This window comes from Wyeomyia smithii, chromosome 2 (assembly GCF_029784165.1).
Source record: "Wyeomyia smithii strain HCP4-BCI-WySm-NY-G18 chromosome 2, ASM2978416v1, whole genome shotgun sequence".
Taxonomy (NCBI): domain Eukaryota; kingdom Metazoa; phylum Arthropoda; class Insecta; order Diptera; family Culicidae; genus Wyeomyia; species Wyeomyia smithii.
In genome coordinates this window covers 27,507,255-27,535,154 of record NC_073695.1, presented here as the reverse complement: position 1 = coordinate 27,535,154, position 27,900 = coordinate 27,507,255, and the positions used below count along the sequence as shown (strand labels likewise).

General features: G+C 39.7%; 1 protein-coding gene across 2 annotated transcripts in view; it reads left to right on the top strand.

Annotated features, from left to right (window-relative positions):
• The window catches only part of LOC129725330 (5-hydroxytryptamine receptor-like), a 396,266-nt gene that overhangs the window by 99,789 nt on the left and 268,577 nt on the right, over nucleotides 1-27,900 (top strand). For both annotated transcript variants that reach the window (XM_055681008.1, XM_055681007.1), the window contains exon 2: nucleotides 5,079-5,100. The gene's annotated coding sequence lies outside the window, so the exon portion shown is untranslated. The remainder of the gene's footprint in view (nucleotides 1-5,078; nucleotides 5,101-27,900) is intronic.

The window sequence follows — 27,900 nt, the reverse complement described above, 5'->3', positions numbered from 1 at the left end:
AAACAACTGAGGGAAGATCGGCAACTCTAGTCATTACTTTCGTGTGGGCTAGCCATGGCAACGCCCAGATTAAAAGTTGACAAAATGTAGATCAACTGCGTTGGATTTATCAGATGGTGTTAGAAGGGAATGGCCGGGGATTGGTTTTGGGGGTAATAGAAGGGGAATGGGTCTTGGTTTGTTTTTAAAAATTTTGGTAAGTTTCCAGAACGGCCTTCCACGGACTGGGAGAGAGCGAAGATGTTAAGAAAAATCTTTTTTTTTTTGAAATCCACCAACCTGACTCCGATGATTTTATCGAGACTATTGGTGTTGGTCTTAAGGTGAGGCGCTGGAACTACCGTCTTATGGTGTTACGAAGTTGGATGTATCGTTTGGTTGTGTTGTCTAGGTTCAGAGAGTTACTCACCAGTATGGAAGCCGGTACGTGTAGATCCCGAGCCTGATATGACGCCTCATCGATGGACTATAGACTCTGATCGATGTTCTCTGAGGACTTCAGTTGGACGCCGTAGTCAATTCCGTTGTCCGCGCATCGCTAGAATCGCGCCCAATCGACACGATGGTAGTTACGCCGAGAAACCTGGAATCAGTTTGCAGAGGAACCAAGGTGGGAGCAGCCAAACCCATGATGTTGTAGTAGCCTCCTTGGAGAAAATTGCGTCGACTGTCGCCACAGGCTTGGTGTTTTGCGTTGAGGTCGCCCGCAATGATGAACTGCCCCTGCCGTCGAGTCAGTTTGATGATGTCGCTTCTTAGGTTCGTTGTGGATTTCGTTGCTCCAACGTGCAAGCATCTGTGACGGCTCTGGTGGTTGGATTCAGTGGTAGCGAAGCGGGCAACGGGATAGGATGACGTGAGTCAGCGACGAGGAATTGCTTCATTTTGCTTGGGGGTACCTTTCGGCGACCTGACTGGTTGTTGGTGGAGGTCCACTTTCGAATCTGCGTTGAATTCCGCGCGATTTGGGCATGTTTTTGTGGTTGCTTTGAATTATTGATATTGGGTGCTATTCGGCCTTTTTGGGCTGTTTGCCAAAAACCGGAAGTCTTCGTGGAATTCAAAATGGCTTATGAGATCGATTTCTAGTCTGGATCGATACCATAACGGCTCCGAAAATACCCACGTGTCACTTGAGACCCCATTGTGGTCATTCACCTTTGTCCAGTAACGCGGTGCCTCGCCAGCTATATCTAAGATGGCAGCCCCGTCGTGAGACTAGGTATCGCAGCCCTAGTAAGGCAGCATAGCGAAGGTTCAAAATATATTACGAACAATCTGAACATAAATAAGGAACGGAATAATCGGGATGGAACTAGACCAACGAAAAAAGACAACGATTATTGGAAACTCGGTACTTGGAATGTAAGGACTCTACTCGAACCGGCACGTGCAGGTATTCTGGCTAGAAAGCTGCAGAAAGTGAATGTGGAGGTTGCTGTAATACAGGAGGTCAGGTGGCCGAAAACGGGTGAACGCTAATTCCCGGGCAGTAGATCCTATTGCGGGCACTCCATTTAAGTACCACATCTACTACAGTGGCGGCATGAAAGCAGAAAGGGGGTCTGTTTCGTGCTGATAGGGAAACAGATGAAGCAAGTTATTAGATGAAGGCCGATATATGCGTGCTGAGAAATAAGGCCTAATTTTTCTACTACAACCTGATGTGTGCGCACCGAAGAGGGAGCTGGTAGCCACAAGGCTACAGAGTCAGCCATTTTTAATTATCAAAGGACCTATGCATGGGTTAATTCTCAGGCTCCTCATCACCACCATCACCACTCCCTAGAATCACCGAGCGATAGAGAACATTTATATGATTCTGAAATAACTTTTGCTCTTGCATCGATAGATTCCGTTCGTAATGAAATAACATTAGTACGTCTCTGGGATTGGGTTTAGGAAAGACGAATTCCGGTCGATCCTGGTCAGTAACGAAGTGGCAACCGTGGTGATCAATCAAGCTCAAGCTCAAGTTCAAGCTACAGCCTGATGTGTGCGCACCGACCTACGATAAACTCGATTAAGAGAAAGAGGAGTTCTATGAGCTCCTACAAAAGACGTATAATGAGTGCTCACGACACGATAAGATCGTGCAAATACGCAGGTCGGGTAAGAGAACTTTTCCCGCCTCGTGATTGGTAGAGAAAGCCTTTACTCTACTACAAACGACAACGGCCTGAAGCTTGTCAATTTCGCTGCAGCCAGAGGTATCTGCTATCGGTAGCACTTATTTTGCACGCCGGAATATACGTAAGCACACCTGGAGGCACTCAAATGGAGTCGCCTGCTCTCAGATCGACCATGTTCTTATTGATGGTTGGCATTTTTCAGACGTTACAGACGTGAGGTCGTTTAGAAACCAAACGTTGACTCGGATCGTATCCAAGATTCGCACCCGATTTTCCGAAACGACAACAGAAGTGGAAGGCTGCTTCTCTAGGCACGATGCGAGAAGCTTCTACAAGAAAATGAATAGAGTCAGGAACCGGAACGTGTCAGCCCCTGTCATGTGCAACGATAGAGAGTGAAACCTGATTACCGATAGAACGGAGGTGGCTAGACGTTGGAAGGAACACTTTAGTGTGCTGTTAAATGGTGAAGAAAACAGCGTAGTCGAAAGGAGCAGGATGATGATTGGGGATGATGGTAAAGCTGTGGACCCACCATCCATGGACGAGGTTAAGAACGCCGTGAAAGAGCTGCAGGACTGCACGGCAGCTGGTAAGGACGGCATTCCAGCCGTACTTTTTGAAGTCGGGAGCGAACAGCTGTATCGTGCTTCACACCGGATCATACTGAGTGTGTGGTCCTTCTCAACACCGTTTACAAAATTCTCTCCCGTATTCTGTTCCATAGACTGATACCGTTGTCGGAAACTTTTGTTGGCGATTACCAATGTGGTTTTCGAGGGGGACGCTCCACTACGGACCAAATATTCACCCTGCGACAGATCCTCGATAAATTTCGAGAATTCAACCTGCAGACGCACCATCTGTTCATTGACTTCAGGACAGCGTACGATACAATAAAAAGAAATGAGTTATGGCAAGTTATGCTCGAACATGGTTTCCCAACAAAAAAAATTAGTCTAATACGTGCAACCCTTGAAGGCTCTACATCATGCGTCAGGATAGCCGGTGAGATATCGGACTCCTTCGTGACGTTGGATGGTTTGAAGCAGGGAGACAGGCTGTAAAACTTATTTTTCAACATCGCAATGGAGGGTGCTATACGGAGGGCCGGCGTGCATCATTATGAATCTCACGTGCTTCTAGGTTTTGCGGATGACATCGACATCATTGGTATCAACCGTAGAGCAGTGAAAGAGGCCTTAGGACCTCTCAGGAGAAAGCTGCGAGAAGCGGGCTCATCATTAACTCTGCCGAAACGAAATACATGGTGGCTAGCAGAGAGCGTTGTAGTCCGACGGATGTTGGTGCTGAGGTGGTGTTAGATGAGGAAACTTTTGAAGTAGTCGACGAATTTATTTACCTGGGTACATTAGTGACAGGTGACAACGAAGTAAGCCGTGAGAGAAAACGGCGGATAGCAGCTGCAAACAGGGCCTTCTACGGATTGCGTAACCAGCTGAAGTCCCGTAGTCTGCAAACCCGGACTAAACTTGCACTCTACAAAACATTAATTCTTGTATTATTTTGCGTTCAATCCTTGGCGGCAAACTAGAAAATGGTGTTTGGCCCAGACGCATGAACCATAAAGTGTACCAAGTTTACAAATCGGCGGATACAGTTAAGTGGATAAAACACGGCAGGTTGCAGTGGGCTGGGCATATAGCTAGAATGCCGAAAGAACGACCAGCGAAGGCTATATTTAGCAGCAATCCCGATAGAGGCCGTCGACTTCGGGGTAGGCCCCGCACTCGTTGGATGTGCGCTGTAGACGAGGATGCGCGCGAAATTGGTGTTGGGGGAGATTGAAGGATAGCTGCCCAAGACCGAGGGACATGGCGACGTATTCTGGATTAGGCATTGGATTGATAATTGACGGTATTTGGCCTTATTTTCAGTTCTGATTGGTGAAAATTGGCTTTCAAAACATGGCTCTACATTTTGAAACAGTACAATTAATAGCAACATAAAATCTTATTTTTTGTCTTTCTGACAAGTGACTAATTTTCCAATCGATTCCCAAATAGGTGATTAGAACTACAAAACACGTTAAATGAAGCTGTAAAACTCAATAAACTGTAATTCCCCATTTTCACTACTTTCTACGCAATCGTTCGCCGTTTCAATCCAACAAGCAAAATATAAACTGCAAATACTTTCTCCCTCCTATGGAGCCAACAAGCGCCCAAGGTAGATCGGTATGCCTAATCTAACCATCTTTCGGTATCGTACGGTGTTGTGCGCTGGCTGCTTCTGGATAAACTGTCATAAACACAAACTCCGCCATAACTGTCCCCCGAGCCGGTCGGGTAAACCTGCTAATGTACCGCGTGTTACACAGTTAGTTGTCCAATAAATAACACTCCGGGAGCATCGGAAGGATCGTGCGCCAGGCCCGAAGTCTGTCCTTCAACGGGGACTGCAATGGTGCAAACAAATAGTCATTATCAACTTAAATTGGTCCGGATATAAAGCGATTAGTGCGGGATGAGCCAAGTGCAAACGGCGCAGAGACAGAGGACAGAGAGCCAGAGAGTGATTACGGCCACATTAAAACTTTTCCCTAATTGGGTTTTGCCGAGCATGGAGCGATAACGATTGTGAGTTATTTGATGCTGTTGCGGCGATAGTCCGTTTCTTGCATCCAGGAGAGCAGCAGGGCTCTGTTTGCATAAATATCGGTCTGTTTATTCTTTCCGAGGATGTTATTTTAACGGGCAATTGCAAAACCAAGTGGAGCGTTTATAATTGGTGCTTGGTGAAATTAATTCTACGGAAGTATTTTTCGTGTAAATATTGAACCAAAGAAAATAATCACCTCATGTTCGTCGTAATGGTAACTGTCATTTAAATGGCTTTCGAAAAAGAAACCCATTATTGAAAGATTAACTAAAAAATGAAAATTCGTACAATAAATCCATTTTTCGTTTCTTTTCTTTTTTTCAGAACCTTCCAACGCACATACTGGGTAAGTGTTTCAAAATTCCATTTTTATTTTAGGCTACATCCGATCCCTTGGGATGATTTACCCTTTGGAATTGTTTTTGTTTCTCGGTTGAAACTGCACAGAAACTTTTTCGTTGCCGAAATTCCGTTCAAATTTAAGCCAGTTTGTGCTTCAAAGAATTTTCTTGCCAGTTTCTGGATTCACATGTAGACAAACGTTCGGTCACACTTTGTGCGTTGATCGGTGTAGGAGTTTTCGAATCAAATATAAAAAAAACATTGAAGAAGCTCAAACAAATTCCCTGATCAATTTTCGAGCTGACTGCCGGCAGCTATTTGCGGTCAACTGTTTGCGGACCGATTCCCGAAACAGAATAATATTATACTCGGTTATACCTGGAAAGAGGAGCTTTTGATTCATCCCCGGGACGGCCGAACTGTGTTTGATATCCGGAATGGTGGAAGGACACAATAAAGATGGAATTTTAACCTACCGGGAGGGTTTGCTTACGCTTAGTTATTCTCAAGTGGCACAACAAGTCTTTAAACCTGGTATAAAAAAACGAAGCAAAATGAAATGGAAAAAACCGCTCTCCGTTCAGATGCGTGTGTGTAGAACAGATGAAAAAAGTTTGTATAACGAGCGAACGTGATTGTGCTGAAGTTGTACTGGTTACCTTGTTCTTCGGGAGTCTAGCCTGGTACAAGTTAGTGACAATCTGAGGCAACGGGGAACTGGGTAAGGGGGTTATTCCGAGGAAACGAACGGAAAGTTTGCAGCCCTTGACCGATGCTTTTTTTTTCACAATTTCCTTTTAGTTTTGGCAGCCATCTGTTGCATCTACTGCTATAAAGGGTGCTTTCATTGATGCTTGAAGTATTTTTGCAGAATAAACAAAGCTGTTTATATCATGAAATAAGTAAAATCCTTTTAAATTCTGAAATCGGTGTAAAAACTGAGACTTAGATCATGTTTGTTCCAATGGAGTAACACTAAATCTTACCGTTTTATGCATTTCTAAGACATCAAACAAATATTACTCAATTACTTCCGCGTTAAAATCTGGTTTCTTTATTGTCCAGATTATTAAATCAGCATTATTGAGCAATAAAAACTTCTCGTCTAGGAACATATCCGGCAGCAATCACAGAGCAAAACTCTGCAAGGGCCGAGAACCCTAGAAATTTGATTAAAAAACTGATTAAACAGAATTACACCGGCTTTTCTTGCGCTTGGAAACGCGAAGGGATTACAGCCGGGCAGAATTTTCCATCTGGAAACTTGTTAATTATCTCCACCCGGGGCGGCGGGGAATGGGAATCAGAGCCCTTCACCCAAAATAATAAGCCATAAAGTTTCAACTGTCCTGACATTACGCGAGCTGAGCAATAAACGTCAATATCAACCACTTTCGTTAAATGATGGAGGATCTTGGCGTGAATGTCAAGGGCGGCTGCGAGAAGGAGACAGAGCGAAGAGTTTAAAGCACGCCACACCGTACCGCGCTTCTCTGATTTACTTCGGCAGAAGGTCCTACCAGCAAGGAGGGTGTAAAGTTATTACGGTGCTGTATAGAGGGTTTAATTAACTTTGACGAAGTGAATTACTGCAAACTCTTCAACGACTGATTTTAAATGGCATGTCTGGAACCAGACATGGGTGTAGAGTTTCCTTGAAATTTATTAACTTCCTCAATTTGTTGTACTGTGAAAAATTCTAACTAACTTTCCCAAGACGAATGAAATACATTCATTGGCAATTATCTCTGATTTAATTGCATCATACAAATGCCTTCGATAATTATAATTTGATTGAACATGCAGAATCCAATATGCAAAGTTTCATTGAAATCAATTGCAACTTGCTGTTGTTAATCTTCTCATAAAATTTTCACTTGGGATCGAATCGATCTGTGTTACTCTGTTCAGTGTCGATTATCACATTTGGCTTTGTCAAATATACTAATTATTGCTTTTGTGCATAGCTTAAATTTATCATCGCAAATACACGTCGCTGAATATGGCACTAATATCGAATTATCTATCGAAATTATAAAAGCGTAACCTCATTGACGGTACCGAATCGCTTGATGCAATTAAATATTTTAGTTTATGAGTGGAGCGTTCAATGTGTTATTATGTACTCCTACGTATGTACGCGCTCTATTCGAAACAATTTTAATCATTCTACATATTTGCAACAAACCTTGTTCCATGCAAATTGGTAATTGCTACTCAGGAATATGTTTTCATTTGCCAGTGTACTTTCTTATGATAGTTTCAACAAGCTGGGGGTGCCTCATGATAGAAATGTTTCAGCCAAAAAGCAACCCAGAAAAACAAGCAAAAGATGAACTTTGTTCAAGTTTTTTTGCAAAGCTGTTTTTTTTTTGTTTTCTAAAGTTTAGTTGGAAGCAAATTTCTCGTTTATGAAGTTTCATCCATAGACGAGAATGACGTTTTCAATACTGCCAAGTTTAACGCAGCAAAAATGGGTGTTCACAACTCATGTCTACTCCACCAACTTTCACTTGTGAAACAACTAAAACCATAGAAAGGTTCAAGTCACAAGTGACTGGATGTTCGTAATAATTTATTGATACAATTACGCTTTGACTAAACGAATCTGATTTAGTGCTAGTTTCCGAATAGCATTTGATTTTTATTTTCAATTGGGAGATTTTTCAAGAATGAAATTGGCCATACCTAGTACCAAAATATATTTTGTTTTGTGCAGTACACATATTTTAACATAGTTCTGCCAATATAGCAACCTTTATTTATGATTCCGACATTGAGCGAAAAATTGAAAATGAGATCATTATAAACCTGCAATATCTTCCAAAAATCGTAGGCAAAATTAGAGTTGATATTATGAAAAAAATCAATCTTTATTATTCAGAGTAATACGTAAACGCCAAACATAGGCTCGACTGTAGTAATTATAGAGGCATAACCCTCCTCAATTCCGCTTACAAAATTCTCTCCCGTATCCTGTTCCAGCGACTGAGGCCGTTGCAGGAAGCCTTTGTTGGAGAATACCAATGCGGTTTTCGTGTGGGGCGATCTACAACGGACCAGATGTTCACCTTGAGACAGGTTCTCGACAAGTTTCAAGAACACAACTTGCAGACGCATCATCTGTTCATAGACTTTAAGGCGGCGTACGACACAGTGAAACGCAACGAGCTTTGGCGAATAATGCTTGAACATGGTTTCCAACAAAACTAATTAAACTGTTACGTGCGACGCTTGACGGTTTCACATCATGCGTTAGGACAGCGGGCGAATTTTCGGACGCGTTCGTGACGTTGGATGGTCTGAAGCAAGGTGACGGGCTCTCGAACTTGCTGTTCAACATAGCTTTGGAAGGTGCAATACGAATGGCAGGTGTGCAGAGGAGCGGCACTATCATCACTAAGTCTCACATGCTTCTGGGCTTCGCCCACGACTTTGATATAATTGGTGTTAACCGTAGAGCAGTTTAGAAGGCCTTTACGGCTCTCAAGAGGGAGGCTGCGAGAATTGGACTCACCATAAACACTGCCAAAACGAAGTACATGGTGGCTGGCAGAGAGCGTGGTAGTTCTGCGGGTGTTGGTGCTGCGGTGGAGATGGATGGGGATACTTTCGAAGTGGTCGACGAATTTGTTTATCTTGGTACTCTCGTGACATGTGACAACGAGGTGAGCCGCGAGGTGAAGAGGCGGATTACGGCGGCGAATAGGGCTTATTACGGATTTCGTAGCCAGCTTAGGTCCCGTAGCCTACAGATCCGTACGAAATTTGCGCTCTATGGGACTCTGATCCTCCCGGTAGCGCTCTACGGACATGAATCGTGGACGTGAAAGGAGGCCGATCGACGAGCGCTTGTGGTCTTCGAGCGTAGAATCCTGCGATCAATACTCGGAGGCAAACTAGAGAACGGGGTGTGGCGCTGGCGCATGAATCACGAGCTGTACAAAGTATACAAACACGCTGATATTGTCAAGCTGATGAAACACGGCGGGTTACAGTGGGCTGGCCATGTAGCACGGATGGCGGATGAGCGACCGGCAAAGATAATATTTAGTAGAGAACCGGATAGAGGCCGACGACTTCGAGGCAGACCGCGCACGCGCTGGATGTGTGCTGTCGACGAGGATGCCAGAGCAGCGGGTATAAGGGGAGACTGGAGAGTAGCAGCCCAAGACCGAGTTTTTTGGAGACGTATTCTGGATTCGGCATAGGATCTCAATGATCTGTCGCCATAAAAGTAAAGTAAAGTAAAGTTAGTACGTAAACGCCTATTGGTCATTCCATACGAAGTGTCTGAACCATTTGCTCACGACCTTCACGGATTGCACTGGTTAATCGTCTTGGGCCATTACGCCATCCTGATATTTTGTCTTATGAAGTACCCTCAGCTCTGTGAGGGCCCATCGATGCAGGAGGTTGTATTCAAGACACAAAAGCATAACTGATATAGAATACGCAAACTTCCCAACAAACAATTTCGTTAGTTTATAGCTTGTAAAGCTGCTAATAAACGGATTTCGGGTGAACTACAGCTTAATAAGCTGTTATATAATTTTGCTCGTTGGGTTGGTATTAAAAAATACTTTGTTGAGAGTGTTTCATTAATGAGTCATAAAGTTTACTATTGTTTGTTCAAATCAGGTAACCCTTCATTGAGAAACCCACATGGATTTTGATTTGTGTAACTCGAAATTGTTGAACAGCGCAACTCATGCAAATTTCTCTGCAGTCCAATTTGCGAACAAACATCACGAATGAACTCTTTTATATTATAAATACGTTTTTGTTTTTATTTTTTTTTTTTCTGTTTGCATCCAGACACGTTCGCACAAGAAATTGATAAATTAATTTAAAAAATTGATCGCACACTGCATATTTATTATTATGCTTCATGGGTAGATATTTACGATGCTTCTGATTGACATTTTCAAGCATGGCTTATTCAAGAATTGCGTTGATTTTTGCTAAAGATAATAAACTCACGTGATATGGAAACTCATTACCCGCTTCAATTGAAAGCAAGTGATCGTCCCTTAATAGACGGTTAATTTGTAATGAAACAAACTCAAATGATTGTCCTAAATACCTCCGAAAAATACTAACGTCAAAAGTAGGCAGGACCGCGGCTACGGTATCATGGAAGAATGTGAAAAAAGGTTGTACTGCGCTTTTTAGGTATAAAAACCAACGTTCCGCGAGAAGCACATCAGTAAAATGGCGTCAAGGACACAAGCGAGCTACGGACAAGCGGCAGGGTAGCCAAGGTAAGACTTCCGTACTTTTGTTGCTACCAGGAGAACTAGCTAGAACTATAAGAACTATTACGAAATACACTAGCTCATAGTGAATTGTTTCGTTTCTTCTGCCCGGTACAAATTACAATTGTCCTTTCTTAATGCCGCAACCACATTCTTGAAGCAGTACTGAATTTGTTGAGACAGAATGTTATTTTTGACCAATAGAAAGTGCTGCCAGATAGATTAATTTGTTAAGCGTTGTTTGACCAATAAATAGTTAATGGGTTCGATGATGGCAATTTCGGTCACGGGTTACTTTAAAACACGTTTTATTATGTCAAAGCCGACGTTTCAAGGATATATTTCACAGCAACTGAAGAACCGTCTTGCCGCGCACCGCTCTCTCATGAAACGCTACGAACAGTACAAAGATTCTAGCACTGAGAGGGAGGGAAGGGAAGATGAGTTCAAAAAGACGGCGTTGATGAAGCATGCGATAGAAGAGAATCACAGTTTCAATATAGCCAACACTAGAATTTTAACTTCGGATGACAGGATTCAAGCATTACAGGTATTAGAAATGTGCTACATCGCATGTGACAGATCCGCAATAAATTATAGAACGGACACGAACAACTTAAGCATCGCTTACTCCGGCACGCTGCGATCTCTCACATGTTGATGCAGACCAGTACAGTCTCTAGCACTCTCTATCTCTGTCTTGCAACATTATTTCTCTCCGTTTTGACGCAACATTTCCCGACGGCTTTAATCGTGTGTGATGTGTGTTGGAAGATACTGTGTAAGTGTAGCTCATCCGTTTGCATTTTTAAATTTTGAAAAGTCACGAACCAATAATTATTTTACATATTTGACATCCACAGTGTAGTGTAGTTAACCAACAGCAATTTAACACCAATGCACCATATTTTGACGAGAACTTGTTTGTTTTGTTTGTAAGTTGTGTATGTAATAACTTAATTCGTGTGACTAATCTATGTAAATTGTAAACTGTTAATCGTAGTTGCCCTGAGGACGAGGAAATATATCCTTGAAACGTCGGCTTCGACATAATAAAACTTGTTTTAAAGTAACCCGTGACCGAAATTGCCATCATCGAACCCATTAGATAGATTAATTTTCTATTGTAAAAATAAATTTTCATTTTTCGGTAAATGCAGCCAATTTAATTTCAAAATTTAATAAATTTATCGTATGCTTCGGAAAATTTCAGGTAAAAACACTTACCATTTTAAAATTAAATGAGTAAATCTCACGACAAGACATATTTTATGAAAACAGTTGAATTTTTATCAAACGTCAAAGTGTCTCAACCAGCTTACAGAGAGACAAACACACTTCCCCACATCTGATAGAAACAAGAGGGGTGCATCACTCTACGGAGAAAACGCAGAAATACACAACAGAAGTACACAACAGTGTCCACTGGCGAGTAGTCCGTAAGGTGAAAAAAAACCTACCGGGCAAAAATGTAGTCCTCGTGTAGCTACACTGCGAAAACGAATTCCACCAGAGTAAATTCGACCGGCACGAGCGGCACGAGCATCGCAGTCTATTTTTGAAGTAGAATACTTCTCTCAGGAATTTCGGCTACATAGGGATGTGAAATGAAAATCTAAAACCGAAAAAAGTGAAAAATATGTCCAATTTCAAATGCTAATAAATCGGTTAGTATTCGATGGATTTCCTTCGTTCTTGCAGCAATAGATTGGAAAATCTTCTAAGATTCTTCCCAAAAAAAGATAATTGTAATTTCATTATTCACACTATTGTACTATTGAAAATAGTCAAGCCTTGTCAAAACGAAAAATTCGACCTCTGATTGGTCGTTATATGCTTGCTTCCCAAGCACGGTCGACAGGATTATATACCTTGCAATTGAAAACATGCTATTTGGCTTATATAAGAGCCTGTTTCAGCCGGAGCCGCTCATAATAGTTCTAGACAGCGACAACAGCAGTCGTCTTTCCTTAGCAGCAGCACTAGCCCTGTGGTTTGTCACCACGTCTCAGGAGCAGCGCGGTTTTTCTCAGCGTGTGTCGCCAGACAGCCATTATTCCCCCCGTTTTGGGGCAGCATGAAGATTGCCATCAGGAAATCCAATTTTGGAAATCGAAATGCCTTTTTGAAGGCAAATAAACAAGTCATTGAAAGTTAATAATTTTTGTCAACGCAAGCAAGTATTCTGGGTTGCATCCTAGCAATTCAAATTTGTCGCACCCGTCTAATTTACTGAATGTGAAATAGCTTCCACAGTGCATGTTGTTCGTGTATCTTAATTTCCCCAATGTTAGGGCAGCTCAAAGGTTGTAATTAGCAACCGATTTTGAACCGCAAAATGCTTTTTTCAAGGCAAATAAAAAAAATAATTGAAGGTTAATAATTTTCTGGCATCAACACAAGCAGACATTCTGTGCGGGATGCAATCAAATTCTGTTGTAGTTGTCTAATTTTTACTTTATTTAGCAAACTCCTACTGTTGGGGCAGCGCAAAGGCTGCGATCAGCATGACCAACTTTGAATAACAAACGGTTAACGTTTATTCACTAAAAATTCATCCAATTCAAAACAGGTTTTTGTCTGAGTACAATAATTTGCACAAAAAGACATTAAAAATTTTACCGCATTATTAGACGCGTTTCTCCAGTCATGCCTCGTGAACGTGAAGGTTCTCTATCACAGACATAAATTTCGTGCTCCAGCACGTTACAACACGTGGAAATTGTCTTTTTACTAGTCCTGCCCATAATTCAAAAATTGGCTAATATGCCATTTTTACCAAAATTGAGAAAACAGTTTCTCGTGATGGTACACACCCTAAACAAGGTCCCTACGGAAGCCGATTGTCAAAAAATGCATTTGGGAAGGCAGCAAACGTGAAACAATTTTGGCTAATATCCAGAATAATTGAGAATTTGGCTAATATCCAATATCCAATTTGAACCTGTGGCATGTTCACGAACCAGTGTATTATTACTGAACTGTGTTTCTTCTAACTTTCGAAAGTGTGTTGTAGCTTGGTGGTTACTGGCGACAGGTGAGCGATCGTAAGGCCATTGCATCAAATTTGACTTTTTCACGAAGAATATTTGATGCTACAAGAATTTATTTGTTGTACTGCGAAACCCAATGATCAAAACGTGTGACTGTTTCCTTCTGTCATAAACCATTACATTTAAAAAAAATGATATTTAGCTCTTTGATTAGGAGTATTATTAATAAAGATAAGATTCAGATTTCATTTTGGATTTGATGAGAAAAAATAGGAAAGTGGATTGAGAGATTACCATGAATAATAATATTTTCGTTATATTATTATATTGCCGCACGTAACAATTGTCTTGTCGTCCTTTTCATCCTCACTTGTGCTTCCGTGTTGTTTTATTGAATTTAAAACCATTTGCATCACCAACGAGTACGATATAATTCACATCGTATGGATATCGAAATGCACACCGTTTTGTCAACTGACCTTTCGTTTATAATTAAAAAAAAAAACGGCTACTGTGTTAAAAATACGTGGCGGATGGAATTTTTCTACAGATTTCTCTGTTTCAACTCAACGGCAAGGGTCCAGCATATATGAAGGGTGACATACTCAACTTCGTTAGTTGTCATGAGCAGTCAAAATATGTTGTACCGATAATAAACTTTCAAAGGCGTTTTTCTCGATTTGATGCCTACGGCATATTAGCCAATTTTTGAATTATGGGCAGTAGTGCAATATTTCTTGGAAGTGTTTTATTATTTTCGGGTAAGAGACTACGAGTGCATTTATTGAATTTATTGAGAAATCCATCGGAAGTGTATTCAGTGCTATGTCTAAATATATGAACGCCAAATACAAGCGTGATGCTCGGAAACGCGCGAAGGACCAGCATGGGGGAAGTGCATCGAAGAAACCAAGTACCAGTACGGAGGTCAATTTAAAAGCAGCCAGAGGTAACACGTGTCCAACCTCTGGTTGGGACGCTGGAGAAGGGCCTTCTACTAGAGGTAGGAGAAATCGAACCATTTTTAGGACAACCAAACAAATGAATTGAAGATTTAATATTTTCTTGTTCTGAGCTTTAACCAAAAGTTAATTATCTTAATTTGAATTCACATGTACATATACTCTGACTGTTGAAACTTGATTGCGCCGCAAAGAGTTTGTACTTTTGCTGTTCAGTGAGGTCGTATTTATATGTGCAAACTGAAATTGAGTAGTACTTCAACTTCGTTTGCACAGAATTTTCAATACTGCCAATGAGCGGTCAACATTTATTTACTAGGAAAAATGACTGACACGCAAGCAGCCGGGTTATCTTTCTTGTAAAAGTATTCTACTTCAACCTTGCGGTCGTGGCTTTGCACACAACCTTCCTGTGATTTTTTTCCTCCCAATCTCTTTTCCTTTTCTGCCATGCTCAAGAAACCAACTGTGAAACGCACCGCAGATAGTTCTGCAATGTAATTATTGTGCGTGATTTCCACACGTGTGAGAAAGTACACCATAGTTCATTGTCTCGCAGGAGAGAGATTTCAGATTTCACCGCAGTGCGTTCAGGTAGCTCAACAGATAACAATCGTTTGTCGCTCTCTTCTAGCATTAGCGTTGATTTGCTCTTTAGTGTGACGGCAGTTGTTTCCGCAGTGCAAGATGTTCTCCTGCACTCTAGAGGTTTTCTGAGGAGAAAAGACAAGCATGACTAGCGGTGAATGTTATTACCAGGAGAATGGCAACATGCTATCTCTTTCTATGTTGAATGAGTGAAGAGTCTTCCCGACTAAAGTGAAAAGAATATGGAAGTTTTGCTGGGCGCCTGCCTCGGGGCTTTATTTTTAAATAAAGCCCCGTTATGTTGGCTACTGTCAAACGTGTAGAGTTTAGATAGGGCTGCCATCCCCTTGGTTATTACCTTTCAAGTAATAAATTTGCGTATGGTTGTGACGGCCATAGTCATGATCTCGTACCATGTGTGAAACACATGACAATGTGTATTGTTACTTGACGGGAGAAGTATGTTATTACTTTTCAAGTAACAAATCTATTACAAAACGGAGAATTTTTGGTTAATGCTTTTGAAGTAACAAGGAAAAATTCTGGGTGTATATATAATTTTAGACTCGATTATATATACAGGTCGGACTCGATTATCCGGAGAAAATGGTTCGATTATCCGGAGTATTTTTTTCTGTATTTCTATAACGTACTTTTGTCTTCTTGGGAGGTTCGGGTTTGTTCAAAATTGTAACGGTTTCTCGTCGTTCCTTCAACCAATTCTCACTCAACAACCTCCAAAAGCAAGGTATTATAGTTTTTTGTTGCCGATTAGGACAACTGCTATAGGTCAACCGGTTTCAGATTTATGGCCGGAACATATTCCTGTAATATAGTGGCCTGTAATATAGTGGCCATGTACTTAGAACAACAAGCAGGCCTTTCCGGATACTCCGGGTGTGTTCCGGATACTCCCGGAATATTGAACCAAAACGCATCAAGCAAAATCGATAATGACTTGAAATACGCAAAGTAGCCCATTAGTATCCATATCATTGCACGGACTGACCTAACCTTACTTTATAACAGTTCAGGGAGCTTGTTTGCAAGGTGTTGAACTTGAAGCAATAACAGTATTATAATACTATCGTGCAATGGTCTAAATAATAATTTCATAGTTACCTGAATGATGCATAGAAAGAGGTAGCACGATCCATTCATCTCATTATGATTGACTTTGTTCACTAAATTTGTGGGTTTTATTTCGTTTTTTCATCTTCGAGATAGAAAGCTAAATATCTACCAAATGCTCAAAAAAAACAAGTATTTTTTTCATGATTTTTCAAAGGACGTTTGAGTTGTAAGGTATATAAATTATATATCATTGGATTAAGCAACTCTTGGATAATAGAAAAAAAATCATTACTATTTTTTTTACAAAATGACGGCTGTGCAGCGATTGCCGTTAACCGCTTTTTTAAAGTTTTTCCGCGGCGAGCAGTAGAAGTCGTGCCCAACGCCACCTATAACCAAAACAAATTTTTTTTCATCATCTACATAAGTGTCGCTAGTGAAGTACACATGATTATATCTTAAGAATTTTTCTTCGCCAAATGACAACGGTTTGAAGAAAAAAAATCATTTTCGACAAAAAAAAAAATTGATTGTTATTGTTAATCAATCGCTAAAATCGTGTGTACTTCACTAGATTATCTAATGAGGAAGCTACAGTTGAAATTTCAAGTCAATCGGATGTAAACTATTTCAGTTCTACTGCTCGCCGATTTTGAAAACATGGTTTTGAGAAAAACGCGTTTAAAGATTCAAAATGCTATAAATCTTAAGAATCGTAATAATAAAGCCCCTTAAAATTTTTTTTACCATCAGTCAGCTATCCCTGCGCTGTAAAGTTGTCCTTCCTGGGGTTTATTTTCCTCTTCTTCCCTTTTGTTATCTGATATAAGGCTGCGTCTAGCCGCTTTCGCGATATCAGACATGCAATGCTCAGCGACTTTGACGCAGTTGGCGTCCGATCTCACACAAAACTCAAACTTGTCACTCACATTTAAACACTTTTGAATATAACGCACAGTTTATACGTTTTAAAAAACTCAAACAAAAAACGTACACAACGAGAATGGCTGATCGACTAAACAAAGGGAAATTGTAAGTAAACACGTGCTGTAGAGACGCTATAACGGTCGAAACTTGATGCAGCGACTTTTCTACTTCAAATTTAAATCTCTATAACGATCATAGGTAACTTCTGTTAGTTTACAAAGCCTCGAAATAAAAAGAAAAACGAGCATCGCCAAAATAAACGAAAAATGTGATTTTGAAGCATAAAAGTTGTTCGGTAAAAATTGGTTTAAACGAATTTGAGTTGATCTATACTCTTGGGCGATGAAGATTTTGATTCTAGGATAGTTTTAGCATGATTTAAGCCAATAGAAAAAGACAAAAAATTTTTTTTTTTGGGTAGACATCACCCCTTAATATAATATAATTTTTTATTACGTTTATATGTATAACAATCGCCGACAAACAGTCTAAAGACAATCTTTTTTTTTCGTCGGCAAATGTATTGTGTACAATATATTATAACTAGCTGATTTCCGGCCCGCGTTGCTGCGCCATTAGGTTTACGACAGCAAGCGCATATCTTTCAAATATATATTAAGGTGGCAGCGAAAATGGTCATGTCACCCAACATGCCTAAAAGTATTCAATGTTTTGATGTTTTAATCCTCGAGAATGGACATCCCCAATAAAAAATCTAGTTCAAAATGCCTAATAAACATTAAAATGATTTTTTAGGAATGTTAATTTGGATTTGATTTACGGTCTCTGCGCATCATCTCGATTCTGGAATGACCGTTTTTGGCTGATCTCCAGCAACCAGCAGTTGCCACTTTGGATTCCAAAATGGCGTTTGGTGTTGATTTTTGGCTTCCGTGTATCATATTGATTACGAAAATACTCATATTAGGAGGTATTTGATCTTTTCTAGGAACCGGTAATCGCCACATTGGATTGTCAAAAGGCGTCTAGATTGGATTTCCTGTGTCTGGGCAATATTTTGATCTCCAAAACACCGATATTGGGTCGTGTTTGGCCATTGAAGGTTGTTTTCCGGAAGCCGGAAGTCGCCACGTTGGATTTCAAAGTAGCATCTGGATTCATTCTCCGGTATCCGGGCATCATCTCGATTCCGAAATGAATATTCTTGGTGGTTTTTATATAGCCGGAAGTTGCCACTTCGGACTAAAAAATGGCGTCAGGGGTTGATTTTTGGCCTATGTACATTATCTCAATTGCAGAAAAAGCCATTTTGAGTGGTATTTGGAGGAAACCGGAAGCCACCATTTTGGATTTCGAAACGTCTTTCTCTCTCTCTCTCTCTCTCTCTCTCTCTATTTCTCTCTCTCTCTATTTCTCTCTTTTATCGTTGTCTGACCGACAGATTACTGAGCTGATGATGCTAAAGCTGAACCTAAACTGTGATATTTTGGATGATTTTGATAGTGACAATAGTGCCTCAAATAACGTTGAGAAAAAAGCTCGGCCATCGGGCTGTACATTTTTAGAGTCATAAATTTTTAAGTCGATGTTAGGCGCATTCAAAGAAATCATCAACAAGACGAAAAACTACTACTAAAGTCTCTCATTTTTTCAATACGAACTCTTACCTGATAAATTCAAAGAGCTGAACACTCCATTTAAATACTTCAACTATTTAGATGAAGTATGCTTTCCAAAAAGATATTGGACCTTTTTGAAACAATGTATGCCAGACGAACCACATAAATGAGACTTGAAATTGTTTATCCTGTGTGACGCACATGGTCATTTTTTTCACATCGTAAAAGGATTGAAATAATGTTCCTTTGATTTTTTTACGCGAGTGCCCAATATCACCTCTAGGCGGTCTTAATATTTTTTTTAAATAAGTAAGTATTTTTCAAAACAGGAGTTTTCTTATTATCAGACATGTGCTACGGATCACAAAACAAAGCGGCTAGAATTTTTTCTAACAAAAAAAAAATTTGGCCATCAGAGGGTTAATCGATTAACTCTCAATCGCTCGTTAATCTGTCTTCCTCACTATCACTATCTTTCGTTATCTATCAATATGTTTCTCATTCACTTCCTATCTCTTTCTTGCCCTTATGCTTTCGCTTAACTTCTCGTGCTCTCGTGATCGTTTTTTAGCTACATTTTCCTCTTCTCTTTGATTCTTTTTATCATCTCTTTCTTTCTTTGTTTTCGTTCTGTATCTGTTCTTCACATTTCCTCATTCAATTTTTCTTAGTTTTTATAATTTTGTTTTTTTTTTCGTATCCATTTTGCTCTTCACTTACTTTACTTTTACTTTATCGGCGACAGACCGATTATCTGGGGATTATCTTGGGTGCTATCCTCCAATTCCCCCAGCACCTATTTTGCGGGCTTCCTCGTCGGTAGCAAACATCCAACGAGCTCGAGGACTACCTCGAAGTCAACGGCCTCTATCGGGATTTCTGCAAAATATACTCTTCGCTGGTCGTTCTCCCGGCATTCTAGCTACATGCCCTTACAATAGTCCAGGCCTTTCTTGTAGATCGGACATATGAGACCCTCCAACCAGTTCGAAGGGAGTTCTTCACCGGACCACACTGTCAGCATGATCTGGTGTAAAGCACGATACAGCTGTTCGCACCCGACTTTGAAGAGTTCGGCTGGAATGCCGTCCTTTCCAGCTGCCTTGCAGTTCTTCATCTCTTTCACTGCTTCTTTGCACTTCCAATCTATTTTTTTTTTTGCTGGATGTCACTCTAACTCCCGTTTGTTTGTTTTGTTGACAATTGTTGTTCAATTTCAAATCGGACATGACGCTGATCGCATCTCTGTGCTATCTCGATAGTAGAATTAAGGTACTCTGACAACACAGTGGAAAGCTATTTTCACACTGTAAATTAGATGGCCGGCAAGATTTGATTGCCAGGATCCAGATAGCTAGTGTTGTGCCAAAATATGTCAAAGAATTAGCAGAGGAAGTGGCCGTCAACTAGTAAAATGAATTGTTTGAGCCGAAAGCAAAATGTGAGGGAGCTTCGTAGCCGCAAGGCCACAGAGTCCGCTTTTATAAGCGAGTGGTCGTGGATTCGAATCTTAGTAGAACCAGGCCATTTGGTTGTCAAAGGACTTTAACATGGGTTCATTCTCAGACTCGCCACAACATACCCTTCCTTCAAGTTAAATTCTATAGTACCCCTGCTAACTTTCATTAACTTTCATTAACATAGCAAAAAATAAGTCCCTGTTATAATAAAACTCTTCTGAGTAACGTATAATAGTTCTCTTCAGGGAATTGTAATTGTGGTGCGGTCTTGGCTGGAGGAACGAGATTCCTCCTCTTGACATAATAAATCCCTTTTAGAATTAACCTGGCCAGAGAGGAACTTTACTTGTAGCCTCAGTTCAGGGAATTGTAATTTGGCGATATTGGTAGGATAGAAAAAGGCTCGGTATAGTAGAGCAGTAAGCTTGAAAACAAAAGGGTAAATTCTCACACACAAGCACGGATATAAATGAAAAAGCGTATCATTCACTTCAATAGTGATACTGCCAATAATATGAAGTGCGTAGTACAGAAAACACCTGCGCAGTATCACAATAAATCAAATGTCTCTGGTCGCAGTGATGAAACACAGAGGAAAAAAAGCAAAATTTGCAAATCTGCTACCACTACACTGCTGGTACCCACTACCGCTTCTGCTGCCGTTACTGTTACCGCTGTTGCTTTTTGTTGCTGCTAAGTTGGGACCGTCCTGCAAAATGATTGGTTTGAACAGAAGCAGACTCTTAAATAGCCCAAAGTGTGCATTCTTGGATAACTAGGTATAATATTCTGTCTACCGTGTTAGGGAAAGTAAGCAGTAAGCGACCAATCCAAGGTTGAATTCTGTGTTTCAACATAGTTTTCTGCCGAATGCATAGATGGTTCTTCAGTAGATTACAACAAGAACGAAGAAAATCTGTATTAGCATTTGCAATAGATCATGTTTTCCCCCTGTTCCGTTTTGACGTGGGACTACGTCTTTATTTACTATACTGGGATGCATTCTGTAAAATTGGAAATGAAACTAGCAAATGTTGCGTCAGATTTCAAACGTTAATAACAGCATAACCACATGATGAATAACAATAACCAATATGTTGTTGGATAGATAAAATGTATAACAATTTTGTAATATGTTAGTTATCACTCTAATTTCATTGCTAAGCGGTAAAATTGTTAAGAAGTTTCAATAACAAATTTACGCGAATAATGAACCAATTACATGCGAGCATTCCTAGCACAGACGACGCGAATAGACACCATCATTCCCTGTGAAATTCTCTGTATCAATGTAGAAATAAAAATTGACAGAGTCTCCCCGTCCCAATAGGTCAATTTGTTTTTGCTTCCATGAGCTTAGACTAATATGATGTCTCGAAGGTAAAAGTTTTCTAAAAAGTTCAAAACAAGCCCCATTCTTTAACAATTTTTAAACCTGCTTTCAGAACCTGATAAAAACTGATGTCTTGAAAGAAATCATGCCGGTAAAAGCAGTACCAGTACCAGTTGAGCAAAGAACCGCAGGTCTCTCGTCATCTATGATTGCAGCGATACTCTTCTGTTCGTACATTTCAGCGGTACACTTCTATTCGTACTGCAGCAGTACTGTTCGTACTGCAGCGGTACTACTCGTATTGCAGTGGTACACTTTTGTTCGTATATTTCTATTCGTGTGCAATCGAGGAAAAACTGCAATGCTGCTGTTGATGGTGATTGACAGTTTATCTCATAAATATGATTACCATTAATTACTCAACAAGAATTGTAAAATTTTGCAACTGATATTTATTTAATTTTATCTTCGATATTCACTAAATAATAATGACCGGATAGTATCGAAAGAGTAAATTCCTAAATATATACATTTATAGAAGTGTAAGAGCCTGTGGATGCTTGTGAATTTTTTGTTTATTTACTAAGATGCATTCAGAATCTGTTTTTTTACATTTAAAAATTGTTAGATGATATTATATTATTATTCTAAGCTTCACCATAATAAACGTATATTAGCTGTCTTCGTCATACAGCGAATGTAGTTGTAGGCAAATGAAGAAAATTGTCAAGCAAAAAACAAAAATGTAGGTAATTGTGGATTCTTTGCTGGAACTTGTTAATTATTTAAAATATCGTCTTATGTTTGCCAATTAGTGAACCTTTGAAAAGGCTTCCATATTATTTTGAAAGTAAGATCCATATTATAGATTTGATTTAATCAGGGTTAAATAAGACAAAACCATTCATTATGATAACGTAAGTGTTATTGAATTTGGTTTTTGAGGATATAAAGTTAATTCTGACTTTGACGGATTACGAGAAATTCTTGGTGCTCTTCAACAAGCACTTGTCAAAGACATGTTGTTTGCACAAAAAAATACAACAGGCATAATATAGTCAGATATAAACGATATTCTTCCGAGTGTTGTTTAATATATACCAAAAATTGATTTCCCGGGGAGGCTGAAAATAAAAATACGTACAGTCGCTGAGCAAACACATTGATTCTGGCTGCAGTCTCTGTATATTTTGTAACAAAAAATCCCCTAACTACAGTGTTCAGTCCCACGTCACCATTTCGTACAACCCTAGGGCTGTATACCTTGTAGTATTTAGATTTTAATTGTACACCCCCTTGTATCGGAATTTCTATTTCAACAATAAATCATTCGAAAGGATTGTCCATTGCTGGCTGCAACTTTGTCCTATCTTTTTGTTTTGTTTTGTTGCTAGAAGAGCGTTTCCATATTTGGTATGGAAACGACCTATGGTATTCGACTTTCGACCATTTGCGATTTGAATGAAACTTTGCAAACGTGTTTTCAAATTTTTCAAACTCCAGACTAATTTCTTAACAGTATTTAAATCAGTATTGCTATCTTTTGCCATGGAAGCACAATTGAAAATAGATATTATGGATAAGCTCTTCAGTGAACATTATGTATTCATACCAAGTCTTCTCTAGCTTGAAGAATTATCAAAGCGAAGTAAAGCCCTGGTGCTACATTCCGATTCGGAACTTGACCTTCTGTTTATATACACAGACTTGAAGAATTATATTCGTAAATAAATATTACAGAAATGGTTTGTTCGTTTGCCGAAGTGTTGACCATTTATCCCTCCTAATTTAAATTATTTCACAAGTGTTATGGTGTTACCCGCTCTTGCCAAAAACTCAAAATGCAAAACCAAAACTCAACGCTCCATCCTAGATAGGCCTCCACTAGTAATAAAGTTTGTGAAGAGTCTCTGTGTAGGGCAACGTAGTTCCTTAGTTTTGAAGTACCCCACTTAAACCCAAAAGCAGAAAACGTGATTCCTAACGGAACAAAAACCGCTCCATAAAAAACATAGAGAAAACCCACCCACCGAAGAGTCCTAGCAAAACTTTGATGCTAGAATAATACGTCCAAGCGCTGGCATCAGTGCTGATAAAAGTCATTTTCACCAGCAAAATTCTTCGAGAATTACAGCCAATCATTTTCAATTTTCACTTCCAATGATCGCAGCACTCTTTCAGATACACTAGATTTTCGTCCTAGTAATGTGCTGTTATACTCAGATGAAATAGATCGCGCGCATTGTTCACGGTCACGGAATAAAATTTGACGACAAATCCAACCAAATGATCTTCACTTCAAAGCGAAAAAGAAAAACAAACAGTCCACTCAACCAAAATAAACCTCACCGAAACACTTTTTCACTGACACTGACCGATGCCTTGACAATCTTCGTTAACTGATAAACTGATTTTGTTGTCTTGCTTTCATCGCATGAAATATAAGGAGGTGTTTTGACAGTTCACTTTCATGCAAAAAGCGGGAAAGGAGAACTCTGAAAGGATTGAAAAAAAAATAACGTTTATAGATGCTTTTTTTCACTTTCACTCAAGAGTGTCAACAAACATCATCCCTGGCTGGCATCAACGTTCGGCGTACAAATTTTGATCTGTCACACAGAATACAAACGATTCCCAGCGATACCGAGCGGAGGTGAAAAGAAGACAAAACAATAAACATTCCCACGATCCTTTCTTGCCGAAGGAACTATCAAAACCGAAGGACAGAAAAAATAAGGAAACCCTTGCCGCCTAAACGAACATAAAGGGCAATATTCATATTTTTTTGGTTATGATACTTCGTTCCGGTTTTTTTCGCTCCAATCCTGTGTGAAGAAGGTCTTTGGTTGGAATGGTTATCGATTCAGGTTCAAAGTTTCCCTCCAAGAAGCAGCTTTTAATTTATTGGTAAGATCACTCGGTTCGAAGTTGCGTGAAAAAGAAAAATAGAATTTCCAAGGTACATTAATGGAAACACAAACTTATGGTTACGACTTCCTTCTGTTCAATGGGAACACCCAACAAAGTTACCAATTTGGAACCTTTTAGTAGAGATTTTCTCTTTAGTCGGGCCGAGGATGCCATCAAATGGAGGAGGGGAAAACAGTTTTCATTTCTCCACCTTTCACCTAATTTCGGAACGTTTATGGAACACTGAAATGGGAGAAACCATTCAGCGCTCTTCCCAACTCGCAGTCAGGAGTCGGGCAAAAGTCAGATGCGGTCGCTGTGGATATTGGCGGGAATTGAGTCATAATCAAAAGTGTTCACAATCACCGCTCACCAGCCGCTTCTAAATACGAGTTTCAATGTTTCGGCTTAGTGTTGATAGGCCCGCTTAATGGCCAGGGAGAGGTGTTTTTTGGCTGAAAGCTTTTGATGAGTCGCTGCAATAATGTTGGGCCATTTTTTCGAGCAAATTGTTGAAGATTAAAGTCAATTGATTTATTACCCGCACAATTATTGGTCGTTATCCCTTTTTTTAAAACTTTATTTCCGTTTTTTCATCAACCCGTAAATCATTAAACAGTGTGCGGTTTGTATGCAGAAGCTGTTAAAACAAACGGAGCCACTTATTTTGTTTTCGCTGAGAGAAACAGAAAAGTTAGTCGTTATAACTTCAAGCGCACACAATTCGGTAGCACCCCAAAAGTAGACGATGGATGCTGGAAAATGTTGAAGGTACTTGAATCGGAGTGGATTGCTACAACAGTTGCAACCGCAATACGATATGAAGAGGAAAAAACTGTACGTCGCTGGTCTAGGTAAAATTACAATTTAGCCCTCAGATAACACATACATTGCTTTGTTATTTTTGCCTTTATATATTTCTGTATCAGAACGCGATATACAAACTAATTTCTGCGGATGGTTTCGGCATCATGGACAGAAACGACCTGACAGGAAACCACCTGGAATGGGACGAATGATAAAATCTCAATAATAACTTTCGGATTTTACCATTCAACATTGCGGTCGCCCGCGTCTGCGTCCAATACCCGAAATAATATTAAGATGCTCGGAAAAGGAAAACGCGTTCGCCCCTTCCCTGTTGATTGTCCTGTCTCGACTCGAGTGTATGGTTTTTACTGTTTGATGCAAATAGCTTTTTTTGCAGCCATTCTCAAGCGACAACAAAGGCACTTTCGTTATGTCGTGTTTTATTGCCACAATCGATGGTTTGCTGAAATGACACACGAAGAAATAATTTTCAATTATATTTATATTGATTTGATTAATCGAGATTATGGCGTTATTCGACATGACAATTATCTTATTTATTTAGTGATATTAACGCATTTTAATTTATATGGATAATCAATTTTTGTTTACCAAATGGAGAAAGAAAAAGATTTTTTATTTCTGTGAAAGCGACATTTTTCACTTTCAACATAGCTTTGTTTTTATTTTTACCTTCCATCCGCAAGTGTTACCATTTGGTAACTATTGATGATAATTGGAGAATTGGGTCAGAATTCGTGAAACGGATCACTGGAAATCGCGATGTCTATTTTTTTCAAATAAGTATTAAAAACTTCAAGAGTTTCACTCGGGAAGTTGATTTTCCAATTTTTATTGATTTTGACTAAGTTTTCAAGTTTTTAATGCCATTCGACACATTCTACCGTGACGTTACAACGTTTTGACTATTCTGTTGGCATCATTTTAATTCTAACTTGTATTTTTTCCATGAAACCCTTTGATATTATAACAGATTCGGAAAGTAGACAAAATTTCTTATAAGAATGATGTATAACATTTTTGTTTACTTAGTTTATATTAGCTTGGGGAGCAAAAATGTAGCGTGACGTTACAACGCGCGAGAAATTGAGGTGTCGGGACTTTCCTTACAAAAGTCAAAAACTCTGCTCTGTTTGGAATTTTATAACAATTTCTTCTTCCGCGATTTGATAACAAATAATAATCGAACATTTTGCCATGCTTAGAGTGCCTATAACTGGTAACATCTATATTAGAGAAGCTTTTATATTTCGTGACGTTACAACGCTCATTTTTCAGCAAGGGGTATTCTCACTCCGTTGTAACGTCACGAAAATATGAATCAGTCGATATCCATTATTTATCACATATTTCTTAGACATTTTCATATGAAATAGTTCAATATATGATTTTATATATTTCTACTTCTACTTTATGCACTTGGTTTGTGGGGTCATCCATAAACTACGTAGAAAATTTACTTTGTCGTTTAATGTTTGGGCATGCAGAACCAAACTTAAACTTGAAGATTTTCAGTGAAGGAATGTGAGTTATGATCAGATCAATTCTTTTCATGAGTGACATATGTATCATAAATATTCTCAAAAGTGTCTTATATGACATTATGTGTAAAACATATTAAATTTATTTTTATTGTAGTTTTGACGTTGGACTAACGTCTATATCGAAGTTAGGCACCTGAATTTGAAAATCTAGTAATTCAACCGGGGAAAACCAGGGAAAAGTGGTCAGGTTTTGAGCGCTTATACATCAGTCATTTCTTTTCAGAATTTCGAGGTTTTGGCATCAACCGATCAGAAATTCTTTTACGGTTGAATTTATGTAACAAAAATAACCTATTGTTCGAGATACACTATTGAAAAATTGATAAATCACATCGATTGTCTAAATCATACCGAGCAACCAATCACCACCTCTCTTCACAAGCACAGTCGACACTAACGGATGCAACCGATCTGACTTTGTAAACAGTCTCACAGCTTTCAACCAATAACGCGCTCGCATTCGGTAGCTGCAACAGGTGTTTCAACACCGTTTTAAAATGCTTCTTTTATCATTACCACTGAACAGATTCTAAACACCAATGGCTTGATTGATAGGGGAAATATTGCGCAAGATTGTCATATAATAATTTAAATATGTTTTTGATACTAAACTAGTTAAAAGTTGTGTTAAAAGTCGTGCACATTCAACCAATCACAAGCTCGCTTCTTGTTTGCTCGCGGATGGATTTTTGCTTTGGGCTATATAATAGCCTGTGTCGTCTCATAGCAGTCATCAGTTAACAAGTGAAAGGCCACCAGGCCGGTCTTGTATAATCAGCAGCGGTGGCTGATTCCAGCGGCCAAACTGAGCTGCAGCAGAACCAGAGCGATGGTATCAGGCAGCAGCGGCGGAGGTAGTGGGAAGCTGCATTTCTTCATTCAGTTCGGTTCTCCTTCGATCTGAGTTGGGTGAAAACAGCCAGAAACTGCACGAGCCAGCACCGCCACTAGGAAAGCTACTGCCATTTAGTGTGTGTGCAGTGTGCACATATAGCGTATGTGCATCTGTATTGCTATGACATTTGCGATGATAGGGATGGCGCTGTTGCGTGTGTATGGCTAGCTATAGCGTGTGTAAGACACTAGCATGTGTAGCATATTATGGCTATTGCGTGTATATCTTCAGCGTGTGTACGGATAGTTATAGCTTGTGTGTGGATAGCTGCTGCGTGTGTAATGATTAGTAATAGCGTATGTATGGATAGTAATAGCACATGGTTGGATAGCTTATGCGTGTGTATAGATAGTTGTATCGAATGTATGGAAAGGAATAGCGTGTGTATGGATAGCTATAGCTACAGCGTGTGTATGAATAGTTTTAACGCGTGTTTAGATAGTTATAGC